At 40.0% G+C, this 10,070-nt stretch overlaps 1 pseudogene; it reads left to right on the forward strand.

The window, feature by feature from the left end:
- The first annotated feature begins 418 nt into the window (after positions 1-418).
- LOC149230166 (UDP-glucuronic acid decarboxylase 2 pseudogene) lies at positions 419-1,105 on the forward strand (annotated as a pseudogene).
- Positions 1,106-10,070: the final 8,965 nt, after the last annotated feature.

Consider the following 10,070-nt stretch of genomic DNA (forward strand, 5'->3'; position numbering starts at 1 on the left):
TCAGTGGCAGCAGATCGGAGTAGCCCGATGGTGGCACATTGAAGTTCCTGATCTACTCGGTGGTAGCATATCAGACTTGCCCAGTGGTGGCGTATTGGAGTTCCTGATCTGTTCGGTGGTAGCAGATCAGACTTGCCCGGTGGTGGCATATTGGAGTTCCTGATCTGTTCGTTGGCAACAGATCGGACTTGCCCGGTGGAGGCGTATTAGAGTTCCTAATTTGTTCGGTGGCAGCAGATCAGACTTGCCTGGTGGTGGCTCATTGGAGTTCCTGATATGTTCGGTGGCAGCAGATCAGACTTGCCCTGTGGTGGCGCATTAGAGTTCCTGATCTGTTTGGTGGCAGTAGATCGGACTTGCCCGATGGTGGCTCATTGAAGACTAATTCATCAGAGGATCAGAAATTTATTAGTCCAATATGAATAACAGTGATGAGTACTCTCTTAAGCCAGAAAAGACATGGTCTATTATCAGGCCAATAGATTATTTTCTCAGGGAGCAATGGTTGCTGTTAATTTTGATAGGAATAGCCATCGCATCGACTTTCTTTATCCTTCAGCGTGGTTATTTGGCTTCTAATGTTAATGAAAATGGAAGGTTTGTGCCCAACAAACCTCATCAGGTTGTTTATGAGACGCCTGTTTATTGGTGTGCTCAGTATCATTCGGGTTCGATGGTGAATTCGGGGGCTAAAGTTCTCTTAAGTTTGAATAGAAAGTCCCTACGAGTTGTTGTGATGGGTGGAGCTGACATGCTCATGACAAGAGGTGACAGTGTTATTGTTGTCGACAATTTCTTCACAGCAAGGAAGAAGAATGTTTTGCATCATTTTGGCAATACGAGGTTTGAACATGATGTTGTGAAACCCTTATTGTTGGAGGTTGATGATGAGGGTAAGAGAACAGCTGAAACTATGACTATGGGAGAAAATGTTGAGGTTCGAAGTGCTCGAATTTTTAATCCGCGAATGTGCAGTGATGATGGTCGCATTGCAAGTAATTTTGTTGCTCAGGCTTTGCGCAAGGAGCCTTTGACAGTCCATGGAAATGGGAAACATACACGGAGCTTCGAGTTCATTTCAGATCTGGTTAAAGGCCTTATGTGACTTATGGAGGGCGAACATGTTGGTTTTTTCAATCTTGCGAATCCTGGGGAATTTACAATGTTAGAACTAGAACAGGTTGAAGAAGGAAATGATGACTCTAACAGCGATTGGCACATTCCATTGCTAATGGAAGAAAATAGTAAGGAAGATGAAGAGCAGTAGCAGAAACAAGAAGAAGAAGTAACAGGAAATGTAATCAATAATGCAAGCCCAGAAAAGGACGAAATAGACAGATTTGAGGTAAGTCCCCTACCAAGGAGATCAAGTAGGAATACTCGATTACCTTCTAAATTGAAAGAATATGCATTAATGTCAAAGTTTTTAAATATTGTAGAACCTGCAAATTATGAGAAAGCAAGTAAATTTGATGCATGGAGGATTGTAATGTATGAGGAAATAGAATCAATAAATAGAATCCATACTTGGGATTTGATTGAATTGCCTGAAGGTAAAACCCCCATAGGATGCAAATGGCTGTATAAACAAAAAATAAATGCAGATGGGAGTATAGAGAAATTTAAAGCTAGATTGGTAGCAAAGGGTTACTCGCAGAAAGAGGGAATAGATTTTGATGACACCTTTGCTCCTATAGCCAAATCAAACACCATTAGAATGCTATTTTCCTTAGCAACAAAACACAAATGGCAGCTACACCAGCTAGATGATAAGTCTGTATGTCTGAATGGTGACTTGAAGGAAGAAATTTATTTAGTGCAGCCTGAAGGTTTTGTGAAAAAGGGGCAGGAACATTTTGTGTGTAAATTGAAAAAGGTACTTTATGGTTTACAACAGGCACCGAGGTTGTGGTATGAGAAAACTGAATCATTTTTTGTACAACATGGCTTTCATAGGAGCTTGAATGATCCAAATCTGTATACCAATTTTAATAAACAAAGGCAAATTAGTTTGATTTCTTTGTATGTAGATGATATGAGTGCAATAGGGAATGCTAACAATCTGATCAAAGAAATCAGATGTCACAAGTGTATGAGATGGAAAGACTCTGGACAAACCTTTCTTACTCAAGGGAAGTATGCCAGAAGCTTGCTGGAAAGGTTTAGAATGGTTATTCTAGTAGGTTTTCCAGATTCTGATTGGGCAGGTAACTTGGATGATCGAAGTTCAATCACAGGTTACGCATTCAGCATTGGATCCGGGGTCATAGCATGGAGCAGCAAAAAGCATAGCACTATAGCTCGGCTTCATCGAGAGAAATATTTGTCAAAAGAGATATGTGTTGAATATTGTAAAACTTGTGATAACATGGATGATATGTTTACTAAGCCTCTTGGGCATGTAAAGTTTGAATTGTTTAGAAGGATGCTAGGAGTTCAGGATAATCCTTTCTCCATTAAGGGGGGGAGTTGAAAATAATTAATCTTATTTTGTAGTAATGGAGAAATGGTTACACTAGTTGTAACGTATCTCCTTAGTTTAGGATTTGTTCCTAGAGTGTAGGAGTTTGGTTGCAACTTCCTAATATCTAGTAATGTACTTAATGATGTAATTGCTCATTTGATGTAAGTAGAGTGTACGGAGAGAGTTCTCTTTGTTTGAGTGCAGTCTCCAGGTGAAATACTCACCTGCTAGCTGTAACAACTTCTTTTCAATTCAAATCTGATTTTTATCTCTGGTAAGGTGTTGAGAACCCGCAGACAAGTATCCTTCACCATTGGGCATGGAGTAAAAAATTATAATGCTCTTATACAACTTGAAAATCTCCATGCAACTTTTTTTGTAGGGAGTCCTTTCCTCATCAAGCTGAAATGTTGAAATATAAACTCTAACAATTGGAAATTAAATGATCATCTAATGGAATTGTTTATATACAACTCCTACATATGTATAGGGAATCAATTCACCTAAGTAAGTTGAACCCTCCATTGGAACAAGGTCAACATTTGGGTGCTGGACCTAATGCCTCCCTGTTGCTGAAATTTAAAAATTAAAATAATCATGCACTGTGAAAAATATTCAAACAAAAAGCTTGATGCATACTCCAAAAACAACCTCTGTTGTTGACCTAAGAATTTGTTCATGTAATCAGCGACAGGGTCATAGAACTGACAAGAAAAATTTGCAGCTGCCTTATTTTCATGAAAAGTATGCTAACCAATATCTTCTTGGTTAGGGTAGCCACAAATACTACTCAGCTCCTCAGCTTTATATTTTTCAAGAAAAACCTACTGCTAATCTCTTGCTACCCATTTGTCAACTGGCCAAACCTCTTGGAAATCTAGAATAGAGTCTTTGGTTTATGAATTGTAAGAGTCATAGACTAGAGGGCCTACTAAGAATTACTGCTAGGAACCTTTCTGCAATAGGTAATCACAGACACTGCTTGGTCCTTGAACTTTGGTCTCTTCTTGAAATATTTGTTGATAGAAGCATTCTCCCCACTTGCTAGTAGAAAACGCCCTTTAAACATCTGTAACCACCTCATCCTCCTCTAAATCGTATGAATCATAAATCAAAGGAGGTTGAAATTTAAACAATGGAATCACCATGATGTTTACCATAATATTGAAATTACTATAGTGGAGTTGCCAAGGTGAGAGATATTCAAACCACATTTCCCTTGCTCACCTGATAGAGGGAATGTAAAAATTTGTCATACCCAGGGAAAAATATTCTGATTCGTTCCCTAGTGTCACACGGAATGAGTCGATCTTGTGGACAAGATAGACCTTCCTAGAATCTAAAGAGACCTAGTGACAAGCAAGCCAATCAAAAGCTATATTTCTCTAAATATGCATTTATAAACAAAGGCAAACAAGTGTTTTAGGCCTACCTTGGCTCCAATGCAATTTTGTGGAAGCCTCACTCCTTCGATCCAAATGAGCTCCCTTGTTGTGAATCTGCAAACACAAACAAGCAAACAAATTAAGTAGCACCTGAAAAGCCAATATCATAAAACATATTTAACATGAAGATCAAGGAATTCATGAAACAAATGACATAAGACAATTTGTTGAGAAAAATGAATCTGATTGTATTAATTCAAATCAAAGAAGAACTTTACAACCTGTGCCTTGACATTGTATAAGCTCCTCCCAGTGTCCAACAAGAAGTCTCCTCTACTTTGACAAGTTTCACTCTCTTCCCAATGAAGCCAAAAAGGTATGTGATCTCTCCTCTCAAGCTTAACTAGGAAGTCTTAATTCCACCAGCATTTACCATAAAAAATGTTCAGCTTCTAACCTCCCTAGCAACCAACCCAATGTCTTAATTTATAGTGCAATGGAGGGAAGTTACTAGGTCCTCCTTCAAAGGGATAATACCCTCCTTCAAAGGGATATATCCTCTCATCAAGGGATTAGCTCTTTCTGTTTTGGGATGCATGAACCACCTAACAGCGACCAATTCATGTCAAAATTCCTTCTAGAATCATCTAGAATTAACCCAAAGTGAGTTTTTTTAGAATAAACTTGTGCCTTTTTGACTTTCACAGGGGTCCGCACCCACTCCTTTAGGGACACAGCGGGCAGGTCCGCAGTTTTTGTAAACAGGAGGTGCGGGACCGCAGGAAACAGTGAGAGAAAGTGTGGAACCAGAGCTTTGTTGATTTTCAATGTCTTTCTCTCATTTTCAAAGCTTGACTTGAAGAGCTGAGGTCTGAGACTTTCTTAGGAGGACAGTATAAGTGATGATAGACCCATAATGACTGCAAATAATCATGGTGACGATATTTTTTTGTAACAGATTGCCCCCTAAAGTGCGAAGTCTGTAGTAAGTGAGGATTTCATTTATCATTTAGGAAGAGTGAAGTAATTTATCATTTCGAGGATCATCTTGTGGAGAGCCTGGTTGGAACTTGTAAAAAAATTCAATGCAAGATATATATATGAGATCATATCATCGCTGAGGTAGGCATTCCCATACTCAGATCAAAACTGACTTAGAAAACTAACTACTGCTCTGATACAGGAATGATCTTGTAAGACATCACAAGTATAGACTCATGTGGACATAGTATGGACGCAACCATCTGTTTATGAGTAGTCGATTATATAATGAATACAAATTTCCTGGCAGCCTGGATTGTGGAAACTAGATCCAAGGTCTTCATTTCTACTTCCCGAAATAGTACGATTCTATCCATGCGAATGAATGTGTTGAAGTTGAACACGGTAGAAACCACTTGATTACCAGTCAATGATGTAAACTGTTAACAAGCGTGAGAGAAACCACCAGTGATGTCAATGGCTCTCAAAGTACCCAGTACAATCCATGAGATGTGAATAGATGTGTTGATGTCCAACATGTCACGGAATCCTTTGATCAAAGGTAAATGATGCAACCTATCATCAAAGGCAAGAAACCTGCCATTGAGGCATGCAGATCCCAAGGTACTGATGATTTCTAGATCATCTTTCTAGATAATGAGCTGAAGTCGATAGAAAGCGATCCGTCGTAGGCAAGCCCACAACACGAAATCATAGATCAAGTTGGAGAAATTTAGTTGCAAGGACTGACTCAGGGATGGTCAAGATGGATGACAGATATTTTGTAGATGAATGGCTTATTGGCAGTGACCTCTTGAACACATAACGACACAACAGATGACTTAGTGACAATTGACCCAAAGTTAATACCCAGAAACTGGCTAAAGAATTTCAATGTGGTTTGATCAACTGTTAGGCAAAGGATTTCCCAACCCAGGTGAATAAAAGTGTCGTGTTCAAGAGTGGTTACAAAGTATGACAAACAGGCTCATTTTTCTCTCTTTTCCCCCACCATTTCTGGCAAGTACCTCTTTATTTCTGACAAGCTTGAGGAGGATAACATTTGCTTGATTATAAGCTCATCCTTCGGATGAGTCCAACTTAGTTTAAATTCGAACCCTAAGAAGGAGTGGTTCGTTCCTGTCTGTAATTGAATAGGTCCTTTACTGTGAAATTTTAACAAGTCCAGTATAGGAGAAACTCGACGTTTTTCAATTTTAGAGAGTCTGAAAAAATGTAAGAAGACTCTAGGGTTGACCTTTTTCGTAAATTTGTGTCTCCCAAGCTTGAAAAAGTATAAAATAATACTTGAGAGAACCGCTTGATCTTTACTACCAAGGAGTACTTTTTGTAATTAGTGCCCCTGATCCGAAAAAGTGAAAAAGCGATCAACGACACGTCGTTTTATAACCAATGTCGAATTTGAAACGACAAAAATCTGGCAATCTTTTCATATTTTTATGGTCAGAAAAGAGCTATAAGTGGACCGTCTTTTCAGTTCCATTTTAACGAGTTTAAAAAGAAAAACTCGGCAATATTTTCATGTTTTAGGAGTCACAAAAGAGCTTAAAGGTGACTCTAAATGTTTTTTCATCGAAAATGATAGATTTCTCCTGAATAATCCGTTATCCTGAACCAAAATGCAAACATTACTCAAACCTGTTTGAAATGGATAAAAATGCTGCAAAAATTACCTTTCCAAAGTGAAACATAAACAAATTTGCAATTTATTTACTCAAAAAACTTATAAAAATGGCTTTCATCAATTCATTTTTACCGTTTGAGATTTGGGTGAGAAAATAGTGCTTTTGTCCAGAAACTTCCCGTGAAGATTGTGGAAAATCCAACCGTCGGAATCGAACACCGTCTTCTCCAGGTAATCCACATCATCCTACTCTTCATTTTTAACAGTTTGATTTTTTGTTTTAGGCTTTTATTTCATTTTTTGGAGGGTTTTTAGGCAAAAACCCGCAGGCGGGGGCCCGCAGGCGTAACACTGGCGGCCCGCGGACCCCGACTTTTTCTCAATGGGGAAAACGTCAGGGGTCCACACCTTCCATGTAGGCAAGGTGCAGACCCACGCACTGTCTCTAACACAGAGGGTGCGGTCCCTACAGCAAGGGTTTTTAACCAAAAAATTCTCAAATTTGACCCAAACAAATTCATTTCTAGCATTCTAATTTGTCTTTTTATTGGATGTAGTGTGTACATCATGCTAGATTGGTGTGAACGAGAGCATGAAGACATGGATCTTGCCACGTTGAATCACCAACCTTCGATCGATGCATTGAAGGCATGCGGATTGTACAAATTCTAGGCCATACCTGACATGAGGGCCCAGGTGGATTTCTTACAGTGGCTGGTTGACAGATGGAGCATACAGGACTAGTGCTTCTTCATTGGTGGCCACTAGCTCGAAATCGAGCCAGCAGACATATATTTCTTGACCGATTTGCCTAAGAGAGGCGAAGACTTGACTCTATTCGGGACTAGGCCAGGTGGCCAGTCTGTCGATAGCCTCCGGCTAGAGTTCTGCAACAGCCAGGCTAGAGACAAAGGGATAGACATTAAAACCATATCCCTTCCTGAACTCATGGTGATTGCGTTTACTATCACTAGACTTTGCAGGAGTGCCGTATTACATATTGCTACCGGATCCCAAATTCGGATGGCAGCTGACTGCTTTCGAGGCACCATCTTCAACTGGTGCGATGCTGTGTTGGCCAATGTAAAAGGCCAACTAACCAGAGCCAAGAACAGACAACTGAAGACCTTTGGTTATGGGGCTTTGGTTGTGAGTTTTGGTCTAGAGAGGGTTCCGATGTTGATCCCGTAGCACCTTACTGTTGGAGCTGGGCTTCCTCGAGAGCACAAACTGATGCGATGGGTTGTAGTTATGGCCCGTCATCCGGATGAGGGGACAGAGGTTGTTCGATTCAAACCTGAGTATTTCCAATGGTTGGAAAACCAGGTTTTTTCTATTCAGGACTTCCCTTACGTTGGGGTAGATTTTCGTGGTGACCCAGACATGGCTCTTCCACCAGGAGAGCAATGGGATGACTCAGGTAAAATCATTTTCAACATTTTCCTATTTTAATTTTTTTTCTATTTTTCTATCGTCCCAAAATTGATAGTAAAAGTTTCAAATGCAAGTGTGGGTCCACAGTAACCAGCCACTCTCCGGCCTTACGAGAGGAAACAACCAGTTGTAGCCACGCCAGTCCCATAGGACGAATCAGCAGAGGTTTTGGCCGAGTTGGAGAGTCATCTAGAGCGTTTGAGAGGAGATATTCCGGAGACCAGCATAGATGACATTCCACGTCGACTTCAGCGCTATGTGATTGGGGTCCCAGGACCTTTTAGGAGGTTCCTTTGCAAGGTGGCCCGTGCAGTGGTTTCCTATCAAGATCATCACCAGTGATAGGATGATCACCTATCGTGGGCACATATGACATTTTTATTTTTGTACTTATAATTTTTGCTGATCATAAGGTGGTTTTCAACCTATGATTGAGGACGATGTATTTTTTGACACACTCCTATATATATATGACTATTACCGTCTTATCTTGTAAATCATGTTATGGAATGGTTTTAAATTTACATGTATGATTATTGCAAATGTCTACTTAACATTCGAGAAGCAATTGCATCTACTAATGTATTTAAAGATCTTGGAATATGCTGATATTCAATATAATCAAATTCACATTCCAAGAGACGCACTCTCAAAAATAATCTCAATAACACTGGATTTCTAATGGCATACACTCTATTAAGCTGTAATACAACGAGTTCAGAATCTAACCTCACTATCAAACTCCGAATCCAAAATGAAATAGATTCAGATAATAACTCAATCACTGCACTATACTCGGCAATGTTGTTCATTGTTTGACCGAGGCTTACCCCATGCATAGATACCAACTCGTCAGAGGGCGAATAGATAACCCAAGCTGTGGAAGAAATGTTCCGTGTATTATGGCAAGCACCATCAGTGAAACCAATGTATGTTTGGAGAGGCATCGACATCTGCAATACCAAGAGTAAAACCAAGATAAGGAGGAATGATGATGAAAAAAACTCTCTATGCTAAGCACACTTTTTAAACTAAAACACACCAGCTAGAAAGAAAAACTATCCTAACTAAAGATTCTCCTTACCCATTCTTTAAGCATAATACCTCTTCAGGTAAAGACCATTTCTGGGTTTACCTAAAGAGTCCCTGTCAAAGTCTACCAATTCATAGGCCCCTTTTGCTAGCTTTCGCTTGACAACATAGGGACCATGCCACATAGGAACAAATTTCCAACACCTAATTTATCATTAGCTTGATTGTAAACTAAGACTAGATCTCCTTCTGAAAAATTTCGAGGGGTCACATTTCAGTCATACTGAGCTTCCATACGTTTTGCGTGAGTTTCGATCACCAATGCAGCATCACGTCGATTCTCATCTAATTGAGCCAAGTATAACAAAAGTTTTTCCTCTTCAGAAGTGACTGGAAGTAACTCGATGGCCATTTGTAATGACGGGATTTCACATTCAATGGGTAACACAGCTTCCAGACCATAAACTAGTTGGAAAGGAGTGAACCCTGTTGATGTTTTTACTGAGGTTCGATACGCCCAAAGTGCTGAAAATAGCATGTTATGCCAATTCGACCGATGAATCCCAATGATTTATCAGATCATGATGACTAAAACTTTGTTGATGGATTCAACCAGACCATTAGCTTGTGGATAATAAGGAGTTGAACTGTCGTGACGCAAACCAAGTTGGCCTGTAAGTTCGATCATCATAATGTTTCGAAAATGACGCCCATGATCAGTGATAATCGCTTGTGGGACACCAAATCTAGCAATTACATGATTGAACATGAAAATTGTAGCTGTCTTGCCGTCTGCCTCAAATGTAGGCATCGCCTCGGCCCACTTGGTAAAATAATCTACCGCAAGGATGATATACGCATGCCCCCCGGCCGAGTGAGGGTTACATGTAATAAAATCGATACCCCATTTGGCAAAAGGACCAACGGCAATTATAGGTTGGAGAGGAGCAGGTGGAGTGCACATCTTTCGATCAAAAATTTGGCAGTTGTGGCATTTTCGGACCGTGTTAATACAATCTTTAAACAAAGACGACCAGAAGTAGCCAGTGCACAATATCTTTTGGGCTGTGGCATACCCAGACATATGACCGCCACACGCTCCAGAGTGACAGTCATTTAGAACCTTTTC

Source organism: Pinus tabuliformis, chromosome J (genome assembly GCF_031772625.1).
Source record: "Pinus tabuliformis cultivar Carrire ecotype Pingquan chromosome J, CPIR1, whole genome shotgun sequence".
NCBI lineage: Eukaryota > Viridiplantae > Streptophyta > Pinopsida > Pinales > Pinaceae > Pinus > Pinus tabuliformis.